The sequence below is a fragment of the Ambystoma mexicanum genome, chromosome 13 (assembly GCF_040938575.1).
Source record: "Ambystoma mexicanum isolate Mex_15411 chromosome 13, UKY_AmexF1_1, whole genome shotgun sequence".
NCBI classification, from domain to species: domain Eukaryota; kingdom Metazoa; phylum Chordata; class Amphibia; order Caudata; family Ambystomatidae; genus Ambystoma; species Ambystoma mexicanum.
In genome coordinates, this window is record NC_090938.1 from 794,703,738 (window position 1) to 794,719,008 (window position 15,271).

The 15,271-nt window shown below is 53.7% G+C and overlaps 1 protein-coding gene across 1 annotated transcript in view; it reads right to left on the reverse strand.

Moving 5' to 3' along the window:
- Positions 1-13,217, reverse strand: part of FLOT1 (flotillin 1) — a 179,790-nt gene extending 166,573 nt beyond the window's left edge. Inside the window, exon 1 of the mRNA XM_069635191.1 lies at positions 13,140-13,217. The gene's annotated coding sequence lies outside the window, so the exon portion shown is untranslated. The remainder of the gene's footprint in view (positions 1-13,139) is intronic.
- Between the last annotated feature and the right edge of the window lie 2,054 nt (positions 13,218-15,271).

Sequence of the window (15,271 nt, forward strand, 5' to 3'; positions counted from 1 at the left end):
TGGCATCTAGGCTCTGGAGCCCACTTAGAGCCTCGGAACTACCCAATACAATGGGAGTGACCATCAAGGCCATTTTAAACCCCTTGAGACAGTGGAGAAACTTGCCTGAAAATGTTGGGGCAGGGGTGGGGGACATGACATCGAAATGAAAGGGGCCCCTGCCAAATGAGTGCGACAAAAGGGCGTGCCACAAATGTTGTGTTCATGTTCATGCTGTTTGAGACTAGTGAAGAGCAGGATGCTTTAGTGAGGGGGGGGAATTCACCTGCCATGAAGAGCAGGATGCTTTAGTGAGGAGGGGGGAATTCGCCTGCAATGAAGAGCAGGGTGTTTAGTGAGGGGGGGGATTCACCTGCCATGAAGAGCAGGATGCTTTAGTGAGGGGGGGGGAATTCACCTGCCATGAAGAGCAGGATGCTTTAGTGAGGAGGGGGGAATTCACCTGCCATGAAGAGCAGGATGCTTTAGTGAGGAGGGGGGGGATTTACCTGCCACGAAGAGCAGGATGCTTTAGTGAGGGGGGGGAATTCACCTGCCATGAAGAGCAGGATGCTTTAGTGAGGAGGGGGGAATTCACCTGCCATGAAGAGCAGGATGCTTTAGTGAGGAGGGGGGAATTCACCTGCCATGAAGAGCAGGATGCTTTAGTGAGGAGGGGGGAATTCACCTGCCATGAAGAGCAGGATGCTTTAGTGAGGAGGAGGGAATTCACCTGCCATGAAGAGCAGGATGCTTTAGTGAGGAGGGGGGAATTCGCCTGCAATGAAGAGCAGGGTGTTTAGTGAGGGGGGGGGGGAATTCACCTGCCATGAAGAGCAGGATGCTTTAGTGAGGGGGGGGAATTCACCTGCCATGAAGAGCAGGATGCTTTAGTGAGGAGGGGGGAATTCACCTGCCATGAAGAGCAGGATGCTTTAGTTTGGAGGGGGCGGGGGGGGGGAATTCGCCAGCCAAACTGGAGAGAGCGGAAGCAATGTGTTGAGGATCACATTCCAGCATTGCCCCCAGACGGCACAGTTCATTTTATCTCACTGCACAGTCCTGGGCTTCCAATAGTGAAACGTGTTGTTGGCACGGCTGATCTCTTTACCCCGCTGCCACGAAAGCGCGGGGGAACGGAGGGAGCCGGCCAAGCGCTGCAGGCCCCTGGCCAGTTTACCTGCAGTCTGCTTCTTGGACACAAAAACGATTCCATGTTCTACTTCACATCAAGAATAATAATCTGCAGGTCTGTGACAAGCAAGGACTCGGACACAGGTGACCTTAGCACACACTTGGCAAAAAGCTATAACCGTCCCCCCTTTGCATAACAGGTGTTTTTATGAGGATTTACTTCTTAAATATCGTCATTTGATTTCTGTATTTTCCAAGTCGCGCCTACAGAAGAGGGTATGATTTAATGTCTTGAAAGTCACATAATTGCATCTTGCTCTACAACACACTGGGAAACAATGTGGGGCTTAAATCCCACCAAATCGGGTGACCTTGGGCAACACATGGTCCTGTAAAAATCGATAGTGCCTAAAATTGATTTAGTTCTCAGCAGACACGCTGCTAAAAAGTTTCACTCTTCAGCCGGGGTCGGCACCCTTTGGCTCTTCGTGCTGGCTATGGTTGATGGGAGTTGTAGTTCCAAGTATCAAGTCAATGGTGAGGGATGGGGGGGGGGGGGAGGGAGAGACGCCGGTTGCAGGGGCCTCGAAGTAGATTAGCGGCCACCCATAGCTTGCAGACACGCAAGCCATGTGTTTATGGGGCCACTCGTGGGCACACCACGGCCCCCCCTGTGCACCTTCCTGGTATGCACCTATGCCTGGGCACCTGTGCCTCCTCCAGGGTGGTAGGCAGAGTTCTGTACCCAGGCGGCGCTGGCATGTGCTGTGCACCCCTCATCACACGGCTGCTGACTGATCCGTGCCCTTGTGGCCGGTGGTTAGAAGCTGCCCTGTGCCCACGTAACTGCTCTGTTGGGACCTTTGCTGTTGCCCTTGAAATGCCACGTGTTTACTCTTCTGATGCCAGCACTCTTGCAGATGGGGAGGGCTCTCGAGGGAGTGCTCATGCCAATCTTAAAGGGCTGCCAGGGCACCACACCAAGCTATGGCTTGAGGCTGGGATGGGGCTGGGGGAGGTATTCTGGGGTCCCCGTCATAGCTGTAGCTGGTGTGAGAAAGCGACTCGTGTCTCCCTGCCCACTCCCTCACACTCCCGGGACGGGAGCGGCCAGAAGCTGGATAGGGCGCCCTGGGGCTCCGCTAAGGATGGGCGCGCCCGCAGACGGCCAGGCCAGGGCGGAAGCTCGCCCCCATTACACCGCGGGAGGAAACATCGCTCCCGGATTCATCGCTAGAGCTCATCCCGCTAATGGGTTCAGGGCGGCAGCGCTGGGCTGCCCTAATGGGATTCTGACGGGGTCCTCGTCTCCAAAATGCCGGGCCCAGGCCAACGGGCTTATTACTTGCCCACTGGCAGCCACCTGCTAAGCTTTGATGGGGAAGAGAGCCAAGCCCTGTGTGGGCGAGGGGTAATGGGGCAAGAGACAAGGGGGTCCAGGGGGCTAGATCCCGGCGCAGCTGCCACAGTGGCCACACAAGGGTGCCCCCCTTCCCCCACAGCAGATAAAGGGCACTTTGCCTTGCAGCTCAGGGTCATGTAAACGTAAGTATTGGTGCGGCCTAGCGCCTATTAAAGAATCACCCCTCGCCAGGCGCTGGTGCTTTACAAGAACAGCGGGGGGGGGGGCAGTTCTGATACTGCATCGAGGCACATATTTGGGAGGCAACTGGGGCTGTGTGGGGCCTAATGTCCCATCACACTTCAAATGACCCATGCATTCGTTAAAATGGGCTGCTCACGACAGGGATGGGTTTAGCAAAAGTCCCCTCCGTTTAGGTGCCAACGAAACACATCTTTGAGTCAGAGAGGATGAGTCTCAGGCAGGGTTCAGTGAAGCCCTGAAGGGCGCTGTCAGAATGTTTTGGAGGGCGGGGCGGTGGGGGCGCACTGAAAAATCTCGTCCAGGGCACTGGCTATGGGATAAGAGCCCAGGGCTGGAGCAAACTGGAGTACAGGGGTGGGCAAAAGGAGGAGAATTTGGGGCTGGAGACATGGCTCAGAGCAGGGGGAAGGACTAAGGGGTGAGCCCACGTGGGTCTAGGGGGTAGCTAGGGTGTAGATGAGAAGGGGTGCGGATAGGCAATCGGCACTAAAGCTAGGGTTGAGAGCTCGAGGCTGGAGCCCAGGGTCAGATCAGGGTTCAGGCATCGGAGAGAGAGAAGGGCTGGGGTGGAGAGAGACCTCAGGGCTAGCCATGGGTGTGGGGATGAAAGAGGGGCTAGCAGTGTACATTCAGGACTGGAGCCAGAGGTCCACGATAGAACCCTAGGTGCGTAAGAGAGGGGTACGCAACTAGCATTAAGAGTTTGTTTATTTTATTTATATAGCGCGCCTGACCCGGAGGTATTTGGGCGCTTTAGGTGAGTATGAGGTTACATGATACAATAGTACGGTGCTTACATAGTACAGTTATAAAGGCAGAGTACAGATGAGTACAGTAACATATTACAGGGTGGTGTGAGGTGTGAAATCAGTAGGGTTAGTCATTGGTGCTTGACTTCTGAATTTTTCTAAAGTTTGAATGGTTTTGATGTCCTGTGGAAGAGTATTCCATATTTCGGCGGCTAGAACAGGGAAGCTAGTCCCGCCTGCTCTTTTTCGGTTGTACCTGGGCACTAGCAGGCAGGATGCATTAGTAGATCTTGTGTTTCTGGTCGACAATTTCATAGTGAATTTGTCCGATAGATATGTTGGGGCCAAGTGGTTCAAAGCTTTGAAGGCAAGGCAGATGGTTTTGAGTTCCATTTTCTCTTTTATAGAGAGCCATCTGTAGAACTTCTGGTTCAGGGGGAATACCCAGGTTGAGGGATATGAGCTCAGGAGAGAGGTCCAGGTGCTCCCAGCACAGATGTGAGGGTTAGTAGCGGAGTCAGGGGCCCAGGAAGTTGAAACTCGGGTGTGCGGAGGCGGCGGGTGCTCCAAACGCGGATCAGGCATCAATGGGGTCTAGAGCAAGCTGTGGGCCAGCGGTTGTTAGTATGTGCTGGTGGGGCCGACTTACAAGCTCACCTATTAGTGTGAGCTGCGCTACTCTGGAGTGATCAGGAGGGGCCTCGGGGAGCGGCTAGGGCTGAGGGCAGCTGAAGATGGCCACTCAGAGGATCAGTGCGATTACTACCCACACGTCACCGCAATAACCTGGGCATTGTTGCTCTTTCCATTCGCTCCCCTTACCTCCCTCTTTTAGAAAAAGGGCAGATGGAGACATTTTTCTTCTGTTGGCATAAAAGGCCGCAGATTTATTTTCACAACATTACTAAACACTACATGCTTCTCATCACTGCAAACCAAACTCTCTGAAATTGTTCTCCTGGTGCAGTGACCAAACATCGCTTTTCCCCCTTTTCCAACCAAGTCCACTCTAGGCCAAAGCTCCCCCAACCGTTATTGTCTTCATCGCCTCAAGCCCCTTCCTGGCTAGCTACAGCCCTGCAAGAAGACCCGCCTTTTTTTCATCTGCATGATCGTGCGTTTTTACGCACAACTAACTGTACTGTTGAGCATAAGGCTCACCAAGTCTTAGGGTTGAACTCGAAAGTTAGGGAACGAACTCTGAAGAATTACCTAACGTCTTTTGTGTACTAACTTAAGCCTCTCTCCACAGGTTGTGGTATTTTCATCTAACTGAAATTGCATTAGGAAATGTGTTGTGTATATATATATATATATTGTGTAGTTAAGGATGTGTGTGATAAGTGTTTTTCTCATTGCTAAAGTTACTTGTGTCTATTTGGTCCAGCCCACAAATGTATAGATATTTTTCATATACACTTGTCTAAGAGTAATTTGTGGCTTATTGTTGGGTGTGCTCATTGGGTGCTTCTGACCAAACTGCTCCCGACCTCGTTCCTCTGGCGTTTCTTAGCAGAAGAGGTGGTGCTGCCAGCGCTGCGCACCGCTCTTATGCTCAAGGGCACACCCCCTTCCTTTGTTGCCCTTTCGCAAGCTTGTCGGCATGTTTGGCGGTCTTCCTGCCCCCTCACGCTCTTCCCCGGCTAAACACCCGGCTTTGCAGGCTTTTGCCCAAGCCCTCCCCCTTATCCGGGTGGGGGTTGGGGGGGAGGAAGGAGGACGCTTCCCTGTTATCTGGGCAACTCCTCAAGAGTTTAACCCCACCGTCACCTCCATTATATGCAGGGGAGACACCCACAGCACCCCAACCTCCCCCAAACGCAATTGCAGGGATATTTACACTTTGAAATTCAGCGTGTTCAGCATTTTGTGCCGCAAAATTATAGGGTGATACCCCACTCAGATGCAGTGGTGCGAGATGGCGCTGAGCAGTGTGGACTGGTGGAGGGAGGTGTGTGCTGGTGCTGAGCAGTGTGGACTAGTGGGGGGAGGTGTGAGCTGGTGCTGAGCGGTGTGGACTGGTGGTGGAGGAGCGAGCTGGTGCTGAGCAGTGTGGACTGGTGGAGGTGTGAGCTGGCACTGAGCAGTGTGGACTGGTGGAGGTGGAGGTGTGAGCTGGTGCTGAGCAGCGTGGCCTGGTGGGGGGAGGTGTGAGCTGGTGCTGAGCAGCGTGGCCTGGTGGGGGGGAGGTGTGAGCTGGTGCTGAGCAGTGTGGACTGGTGGAGGTGTGAGCTGGCACTGAGCAGTGTGGACTGGTGGAGGTGTGAGCTGGCACTGAGCAGCGTGGACTGGTGGTGGTGGAGGTGTGAGCTGGTGCTGAGCAGCGTGGCCTGGTGGGGGGAGGTGTGAGCTGGTGCTGAGCAGCGTGGCCTGGTGGGGGGGAGGTGTGAGCTGGTGCTGAGCAGTGTAGACTGGTGGGGGGAGGTGCGAGCTGGTGCTGAGCAGTGTGGACTGGTGGGGGGAGGTGCGAGCTGGTGCTGAGCAGTGTGGACTGGTGGGGGGAGGTGTGAGCTGGTGCTGAGCAGTGTGGACTGGTGGGGGGAGGTGTGAGCTGGTGCTGAGCAGTGTGGACTGGTGGTGGAAGTGTGAGCTGGTGCTGAGCAGTGTAGACTGGTGATCGAGGTGCAAGCTGTGGAGAGCAGTGTGAACTGGTGGGGGGAGGTGTGAGTTGGTGCTGAGCAGTGTGGACTGGTGGGGGGGAGGTGCGAGCTGTGGAGAGCAGTGTGGACTGGTGGGGGGAGGTGTGAGCTGGTGCTGAGCAGTGTGGACTGGTGTCATGCATGCTGGACGTGGTCCTACCTCCTACGCTCGTAGAACAGCTAGACCGTTCTATTCCAAATGGCGGTTGTTCGATACGTTGCCGGGAAAACGACGTTTGCACTTTTCATGTCCCTAACTTCACGTGTATTCTGCTTCGTCACGTGAACTACGGCATTACGTATTTAAGCAGCGTGGAAACTTCACTCGCTGCTTCTGATCGAATCATTTGGCGTTGTGTAGCTGAACCTCCGGTCTGCTTCCTTGCAGGTTACTACAGCTACTTTTTGGGCCTTCTATAGCGTGTTTTCCGTCACACGCAGATTCCTGGAGCTGTTTGGTTGCGTGTAAATCCACACGTGCACGCTATCTTCAAACGCTGCTGGCCTGGTCTGCGTGAATCCTGTTCGCGTGTAATCCACACGCGTACGCTATCTTCAAGCGCTGCTGGTCTGGACTGCGTGAATCCTGCTCGCGTGTAAATCCACACGCGCACGCAATCTTCAAGCGCTGCTGGCCTGGACTGTGTGAATCCTGTTCGCGTGTAAATCCACACGCGCACGCTATCTTCAAGCGCTGCTGGCCTGGACTGCGTGAATCCTGCTCGCGTGTAAATCCACACGCGCACGCTATCCTCAAGCGCTGCTGGTCTGGACTGCGTGAATCCTGCTCGCGTGTAAATCCACCCGCATATCTTGTCTTCGAACGCTGCTGGCCTGGACTGCGTGAATCCTGCTCGCGTGTAAATCCACACGCATATCTTGTTTTGGAACGCTGCTGGCCTGGACTGCGTGAATCCTAATCGCGTGTAAATTCACACGCACACGCTCTTTTCTTTGCGGCTGTACAGAACCGCGTGAACTTTGTTTATACCTTAAAAGGAGCGTTATTTCCAACTCCTGCACCTGTGATATTAACAGGGGGATTGATTCATTTCTATACTTTACTCTACGTGGGAAGGAAGCTTTTCAAGGATAATTGGAAGGTGACAGTGAACAGTACTTTGGACGCTATCCTGTGGTGCATCAACCCGGTATCTAGCGTGAGCCTCGTTCCGTTCGGGATAAGTCTCCCTTACTAATCTTCCCTTCCTTGTCGTTTGTTCTACCTTGGATTCCTCAAGAGACTCTGCTGGATTCGTCTGCCCTAGACTCAAGGTCAGTGTGTGCATTCATGACATTTTCTATTCCATCATATCCAGGTTGGGGCAGTTATTCATGATACTTTATTTTGTTCTAGGCTGACTTCCTATACCTTACCCATGCCCTTTCCAGTGATCCATCGCTCTGCCTGTTTTACCGGTCAGAGAGTTGTATCATTTGGAAGGTCTTAACTTGACTTCACAACTATCAAAACGCGTGAACAGGGATCCGGAAGACCCTACCACCTGTATCCTTTTGAGTACCGTATCCTTTTCGGTTAATACTGTGGTGCTTTCTGACAACTGGTGGGGGAGGAGCGAGCTGGTGGTGGAGGAGAGAGCCGGTGCTGAGCAGTGTAGACTTGTGATCGAGGTGTGAGCTGTGGAGAGCAGTGTGGACTGGTGGGGGGAGGTGTGAGTTGGTGCTGAGCAGTGTGGACTGGTGGGGGGGAGGTGCGAGCTGTGGAGAGCAGTGTGGACTGGTGGGGGGGAGGTGTGAGCTGGTGCTGAGCAGTGTGGACTGGTGGGGGAGGAGCGAGCTGGTGCTGAGCAGTGTGGACTGGTGGGGGGAGGTGCGAGCTGGTGCTGAGCAGTGTGGACTGGTGGTGGAGGAGAGAGCCGGTGCTGAGCAGTGTAGACTTGTGATCGAGGTGTGAGCTGTGGAGAGCAGTGTGGACTGGTGGGGGGGAGGTGTGAGCTGGTGCTGAGCAGTGTGGACTGGTGGTAGAGGAGCGAGCTGTGGAGAGCAGTGTGGACTGGTGGGGGGAGGTGTGAGCTGGTGCTGAGCAGTGTAGACTGGTGATCGAGGTGCGAGCTGTGGAGAGCTGTGTGGGGGAGGTGTGAGCTGGTGCTGAGCAGTGTGGACTGTTGGTGGAGGTGTGAGCTGGTGCTGAGCAGTGTGGCCTGGTTGTGGAGGTGTGAGCTGGTGCTGAGCAGTGTGGCCTGGTGGTGGAGGTGTGAGCCGGTGCTGAGCAGTGTAGACTTGTGATCGAGGTGTGAGCTGTGGAGAGCAGTGTGGACTGGTGGGGGGGAGGTGTGAGCTGGTGCTGAGCAGTGTGGACTGGTGGGGGAGGTGCGAGCTGGTGCTGAGCAGTGTGGACTGGTGGGGGAGGTGCGAGCTGGTGCTGAGCAGTGTGGACTGGTGACGGAGTTGTGAGCTGTGGGGAGCATTCAGATGGGCTTTTGGGGATCACTCAGGAGCAGGGTTGCAGGTGTGCTCTGGCCTAAAACCAAGCTGCAGACCCCACAGACCAGGCCCTGCTGCAATCAGGAGTCTCACTGACGCCGCTGCTGAGAGGGTAGTAGACGCCGCAGACCAGACCCTGCTGCAATCAGGAGTCTCACTGACGCCCCTGCTGAGGGGGTAGTAGACCCCGCAGACCAGACCATGCTGCAATCAGGAGTCTCACTGACGCCGCTGCTGAGGGGGTAGTAGACCCCGCAGACCAGATCCTGCTGCAATCAGGAGTCTCACTGACGCCCCTGCTGAGGTGGTAGTAGACCCCGCAGACCAGACCCTGCTGCAATCAGGAGTCTCACTGACGCCCCTGCTGAGGGGGTAGTAGACCCCGCAGACCAGACCATGCTGCAATCAGGAGTCTCACTGACGCCCCTGCTGAGGGGTAGTAGACCCCACAGACCAGACCCTGCTGCAATCAGGAGTCTCACTGACGCCCCTGCTGAGGGGTAGTAGACCCCACAGACCAGACCCTGCTGCAATCAGGATCTCACTGACGCCCCTGCTGAGGGGTAGTAGACCCCACAGACCAGGCCCTGCTGCAATCAGGGTCTCACTGACGCCCCTACTCAGAGGGTAGTAGACCCCACACCTCACCCACCCCCATGAAGAAGCCAAAGACTTCACTGCTGGGCTCAGCTTTTGGATGGGCCTAGCACCCGGCGTTTAGCACCTCTATGTGAAACTACAGAGAACTGAATTGGGGTGAAAGATACAACTCAACGGCCAAAGGAAGGTGTAATCGCTATTCAGCATCCTGGTCTCACAGCAGCTAGGGATTGGGTTAACAGCACAATGGGTTAATGCACCTACTACAGCGATCTATATGCAGAACGCAGGTAAAACATCCAGATCCTGGGCTAAATGCCCACACCGTGTTGCCGAGTGGGCATTTACAGATTTTGGGTAAGTCTTGCCCGCTCAGGCCCTACCCTGCCTCAAAACAAGCAAGACATCTCCCAAAGACCGGCCTTTCAGCCTGCCAACAGGAAGGACTACACCAGAGGGGAGACCCCTCTCAGGGAACCTCCCGGGGGACCCCTTTCTTCAGACAGAAGCTGTGATGCAAGACTCATAGATGCAGTCATGAAAATCACCCCAGACTTGCTGTTGTCCACTCTGCAATAAAGGGCTGGCTGTCACCAAGGTATATCACGTGTGACACCTTGAGCCAGTCCTGGCAGCTGCATGCTGGAATTTGTAGTTTTATTTTTCCCACTTGGAGCATGGGCATACAAGTCCTAGCTTGCATGATGAAAAGCCAGGAATGGCTCATAGTGTAATGCACTACATGGGGGCACTTGGCAGCTATGACACAAGACTGGATATGATATGGCATGACGATCCTTCCTCTCCGGGTAACTATCACTCGATCTTCATCACTCCTTTCCTGGGCAAACTCTTGGAAAAGCTGCCCATCTCCCAGTTTAATCTACATACTGAATCTGTTGGTTGGCTCCATGACCACCAATCTGGGTTCAGAGCTGCCAGAAGCATGGACACTGCTCTCCTGAACACCTGTGAAGACTTTCTCTCCAATCTTGACTCTAATCTCCCTTCTGTCCTCCATTCTCCTTGATCTATCCTCTGCTTTTGACACGGTCAACCATGCCAGCCTGCTCAATTGTCAACGGACAACCTTGGTATTACTGATCAGGCCCTGGCCTGGTTGACCTCCTTTCTCACCGACCAACCCGCTCAGGTCCAACTGGGGTCTTTCCTCTCTTCTATCTCTTTCTCTACTTGTGGTGTTCCCCAGGGGACTAACCTCTCTCCCTGACTCTTCAACCACTACCTGGCACCTCTTGCCCATCGCATCGCTTCTTTCTGCTCCAATTTTCAATGTTATGTGGATGACACTCAGCTCTTTTTCAGGCCCCCCTCAGCCACCTCTGCTTCTCTCATACCAGACTGTCTGGCCACAATTCAGGAATGGTGTGCTGCCATTGATCTCTGCCTTAATGCCAAAAAGACCAAGATCCTCGACATTGGGACACGTGCTCCCTCCTTTCCTCTCTCTCTGGCCACCCACTCTGGGCCCTCTTCCTATGAGGCTAAGAACCTTGGTGTCCTCTTCGACTCCACCATCTTCTTCTCTCCTCAAATCTCTGACGTATCTAAGAAGTAAACTATCCGCTGCACCTCCTCAGAGGTATTCTTCCTTTCCTCTCCTTCCCCCCAGAAGCTCACTGTCTCCAGAGCTCTTGTCCTCTTTAGGCTGGACAATTGCAACAGCCTCTTTCTAAATCTTCCTGCCTCTACTCTTTGACCTTTACACCTTATCCAGAACAGGACTGCAAGACTCGTCCTTGGCCTGAAGCCCAGGGATCATATCTCTCCAGCTCTTTAATTTCTTCACTGGCTCCCCGTGGCTGCAAGGATCAACTTCAAGACACTCTGCATTATCCACAAGGCATTAAGGGGCCTGGGACGGCTCTACCTCCAACTTTCTCTTCCAAAACATCTCCCTTCTCGAGCTCTCGGCTCATCCACCTCAAACTCTCTGAGGGTCAGACGCTTCTCCAAACAGAGAGTTGCAGTCAGATCTATCTAATCAACTGGGGCCTCCCCCTGGAACAGTCTCCCTGCCTCTCTCAAACTTGAGCAGAACCACCTGTGGTTTTCGGAAGCAACTCAAGACCTTCCTTTTCACTTCTGCTTTCTCTCCTCCTCTCCCCTGCTGATGCACCCGTCTGTACCGCGCACTGGTCACCCTCTGAACTCAGGCCAAGGCTCCTGCATGTCCAGTTGCCCTCGTACTCCCTCCAGGCCCCCCAGCACTTAAGGATCTGTATCTGCAACCCTACAGTCCCTTCTCTCTGCACTTATGAGCCACCAGCTAGCTGCACTTGTGAGTTAACTGCACTTCCGCCTTCCCCTCCCCCCTGGCACTTCTCCCCTTCCCTCTTCCCTGCAGTTGTGCGATCTGAATGATACAAGGCCTAGTAAGATCGTTATTTTGTCCTCCTTTGTTTCCCCCTCCTGGTCTTGTCGCGCCTAGAAACACTTGTGTACAGCTGCGTTATAACTGCCACATCATATATCATGACTAGGATTGCTTCAACAAGAACCTCTGTACATGCGCAGATATAGCTGACTGGGCACTTGCCAGGCTGAGTGCCATACTACAATAGTAGAGGTTCCAGGCACAATAACCTGTTGTAGTAGGGCAGGAACGGGACAGCACTGGCAAGCCATTATCCGACGTAGATAACAGGTTTGAGTATTATCATGTATTACAGCCAAATAACACGCCGTCTCTGAACATGTGTACACACAGACTAAACTAATACTTTCCCAATATTTGTATACATCCTTTTACTTAGACATTCCACGCTTAACTGCTTCCTGCATCTCCCAGCACTTTGCAGTTAAGGCTTGAGCTTGGCCTGCGCAGCGCTACCCAGTGGGCAGAAGCGGTTGGGCCGTTGCTCCTCTACTATTTTTAATTTCGTTTTACTGTTGTCATGACTTTATTTTCAAAAGAACCCGTTCTGGAATGGTTTAGTTTTAAAATAAAAATGTAGTTAGAAGTTGAAACGTGCATTTCCGTGCAGTGCATCGAACTTTCACTTATGGAGCGGGGGGGGGTTGGATTTGTGCGTGGCGATGGGGTTTGTGGGGAGCAGGGGCAGGCCTTTAGGGAACATAGTTCCACTATTTCTTTTCGTACAATTCGACCACTGGTGGGTCAGCTCTGGCACATGAAACCCTCTAGCCACACTCCCACTTCTACACACAAAGGAATTACCCCGACACACGTCTGGCAGTAGCCTCTCCTAGGGTACACACCTCTCTCTCTGGCTCTTAGAAAAGTGTACATATAAACATAAGCGGTGTGCAGCGTGCAGGCCTGTGTACACAATACACGAGGCAGCGTTTCCACTCTCCCCTAGAAGCGTGTACTCGCTTTACAGGTTCTCTCTCTGCCAGGAATGAGTGCTCTCGATCACACACAAGGCTGTCTCGCCTAATGGTGTGTATACACGGCCTTCAAGGCTTACACAATCAGAAAGCGGTATGCAAAAGCACAGCAGAGGCCGCCTATCACTGCAACTTCAAAACACACACAACACACACACAAATAGCGGCCTCTCTTCCAGACATGTGCGCAAACACAAAATGCTGCTCCCTGGGGATGCGTGTACACACACACACACACGCACACAGGGCTTCTGCAACGCCTGCCACTGGCGGTGGTGTGTTTACACCATAACAGCTGACGCCGTGCAGGCTGCACAGCCCCCTCCAGCAGCACACACAGCACTGCTGGCGATCCCGGGAGGGGAAACACCCCTCCCGCTGCAATGGCAGCCCTCCACCCGGGCTCCCCCTCTCTGCTCCTCCTAGGGCCCCACAGGGCTCCCCTGGTGTCTTCTCCACCGCAGAGCCCCTCTTGCCCAACACATTTCTAGCCCTCCCTCCCCCAATATCCTCACATGCCCCCACTATCGATCCCACCCCCACCCCTCAGTGCCCCCACCTCTAGATATCCGGTGCCCACCCTCCCACGGCCCCCCAGCTAGCAGCCCTCACCTTCCTGTACTGTCACGGTGCAGTTCCAGCAGCAGGAAGCTCTAGTGCCCAGACTGCCCCTCCCTCCTCTGCCCCTCCCTCTTCCCAGCCTGCTAGAGCCATCCCCTCCCTCTGGGCCTTTCCTGCTCAGCCCTGCCTCCCAGCCCCTCCCTGTCCCAGCCCCAGCCCCTCATTGACAGGCTCAGCAGTGCATGTTTCTTCCCAGGCCACCCAGAGCCAGGAGCCTCCCCTCCACTTGGCACAGACACTGACTGCGGCAGCCATCTTGGAAGCCTGAGGGATGCTGCCCAGATCACGTGACCTGCTCCCTGCAAAACAGGGCTTTAAACAGTGCTCGAGAGTAGATAAAAAGGAGCTTAAATCAGATTCCAGGTATCCAGCGTTAACGTACACTCCCAACCTCCCGATTTAGGCAGAAGAGTTGTTTTGTCTATAAAAAAAGTGTTGCTATGTTTTACTTCTCCCTCCTAAAATAATTCTACCCCAATGCAATCCAATGGGAAAATTCTTTTCTCCCCATTTTCTTGACAAAATCTCCCTCTCCGGTGCTCCAAAATGTTGGTATGTATGCATGAACCAGTGACCAGGAGCAGAGCTATGCTTGGGGACGAGGAGCTAGTACATAGCTCTGCAAATGTAACTTCTGCATAAGCTGCAAACATATTTCGTCCATTGTTTATGACCTCTTTGATGCCATGGCTAGGCCTGCAATACAGATAAGAAGGACACAGAGTCAGAGGTAATCAGGAACACACTTTCTTTATTACAATACGAACAGAAAACTGGTGTACCCACGCCAACACTCCTCCCTTTCCTCCCACAACTTAACCACGCCCCCAACAGAGGGGTTTCAACTTAAAGGGGCATCAACCGTTACACCACCCCCGGACAAATGTCCACACTTCCGGTTTACACTCTTCAACCCAGCGCAACGGCTTGCACGTCAGACGCTGAGGTCGGATGCTACTTTCAGTCGGCACACCTGTTCCTGCAGAAACGGGAGCTGACCATTTGTGTATAGGTCCTTCACTTGGCGGGACCCACGGGTCGTCCCAAGGCTCCCTCGCCTCTGGATCCGGCCCCGGCGGGAGTCATTCCCAGTCCTCTCTCTTAACAAAATGTTTGAACAGGGAGCTGTTTCTCGTGATATCCTTGTCCTCATTTTGGGCTGTCACTATCGTCCCTTTTACGGCGGTGACGTTCATGGGCTTCGGGGCGTATCAGGAGTCCGTCTTCTTAACCATGGGCTGTTGGACAAGGACTTTGTCCCCAACATGGAAGTCCTTCGACACCGCCCTGCGTCTCAGGTCTGATTCCTGCTTGGTCCTTTCCTTCACCTCAGTGTCTCTCTGTATGATTTCACCAGCCTCTTCTCCCGGGGCCGAGGATTCTCTCAGTATCCACGTGTGCACATCATACCGTACCATTAACTCGGCAGGGGTTTTATTTGTGGCCTCATGTGGGGTGTTGCGATAGTCCCGCAAAAGCCGGCACAGGGCTTGATGAGAGTTGGTGGCCTTGATGCGGGCCCTTTGTAGAGTTTTCTTTATGGATGGCATAAAGCGTTCTGCCATGCTGTTCGCTTGAGGCCACCTTTGTGTTATCGTGAGGTGCTTGAAGCCTAGGTGCTTCGCTAGCGTCTCAAATTTGTGGCTGTTGAACGGCGGGCCGTTGTCAGATTTTATCACTCTCAGGATGCCCCATTCACTGAGTATTTCATCCAGGACAGCTGCGACATGAGAAAAAGCAGTGGTGGTGAGTTTCTTCACGATGGGGAACCGCGAGTACTCATCGATGAGGAGGAGAAAGTACTCCCCTGACTCTAGTGGTCCGTAGAAATCAGCCGCAACTCGCTCCCACGGTCGCTCCGGAATGTGCTTTGGCTGAAGGGGTATCGGAGGTTCCGCTGGTGCGGTGCACTGACAAGCGAGACAGTTCTTGACCCACTCGTCGACCAACAAATCCAAAAATGGGGAACCAGACATTGCAGCGCAGTTGTCTTTTGTTATTTTCAGCTCCGCAGTGGCCCTCGTAGGCAGTTTGAACTACCTCAGCCCTGAAGGCAGCGGGAATGACGATGCAGCAGCCCCTCAGTAGGATATTGTGTTCTTTGACGGTCAGCTCTGACTGCA